Raw genomic sequence first — 853 nt, forward strand, 5'->3', positions numbered from 1 at the left:
CAGAAAGAATGAAGGGATGGAGCCAAAGCAAAAACAATACCCAGCTGTGGATGTGACTGGTGATAGAATCAAGGTTCGATGTTATAAACAGCAATATTTCATAGGAACCTGGAATGTCAGGTCCATGAATCAAGGCAAATTGGAAGTGGTCAAACAAGAGATGGCAAGAGTGAATGTCGACATTCTAGGAATTAGCGAACTGAAATGGACTGGAATGGGTGAATTTAACTCAGATGATCATTATATCTACTACTGCGGGCAGGAATCCCTTAAAAGAAATGGAGTAGCCATCATGGTCAACAGGAGTCCAAAATGCAGTACTTGGATGCAATCTCAAAAACGACAGAATGATCTCTGTTCGTTTCCAAAGCAAACCATTCAATATCACAGTAATCCAAGTCTATGCCCCAACCAGTAACACTGAAGAAGCTGAAGTTGAGCGGTTCTATGAAGACCTACAAGACCTTTTAGAACTAACACCCAAAAAAGATGTCCTTTTCATTACAGGGGACTAGATTGCAAAAGTAGGAAGTCAAGGAACACCTGGAGTAACAGGCAAATTTGGCCTTGGAATAGGAATGAAGCAGGGCAAAGACTGATAAAGTTTTGCCAAGAAAATGCACTGGTCATAACAAACACCCTCTTCCAACAACACAAGAGAAGACTCTATACATGGACATCACCAGATGGTCAACACCAAAATCAGACTGATTATATTCTATGCAGCCAAAGATGGAGAAGCAAAAACAAGACTGGGAGCTGACTGTGGCTCAGATCATGAATTCCTTATTGCCAAATTCAGACTGAAATTGAAGAAAGTAGGGAAAACCACTAGACCATTCAGGTATGACCT

General features: G+C 41.0%; 1 protein-coding gene across 1 annotated transcript in view; it reads right to left on the reverse strand.

The window, feature by feature from the left end:
- Positions 1-853, reverse strand: part of NUFIP1 (nuclear fragile X mental retardation protein interacting protein 1) — a 39,305-nt gene that overhangs the window by 17,440 nt on the left and 21,012 nt on the right. The gene's annotated exons all lie outside the window — the stretch shown is intronic.

This window comes from Bison bison, unplaced genomic scaffold (assembly GCF_000754665.1).
Source record: "Bison bison bison isolate TAMUID 2011002044 unplaced genomic scaffold, Bison_UMD1.0 scf7180017864345, whole genome shotgun sequence".
Classification (NCBI taxonomy): Eukaryota; Metazoa; Chordata; class Mammalia; order Artiodactyla; family Bovidae; genus Bison; species Bison bison.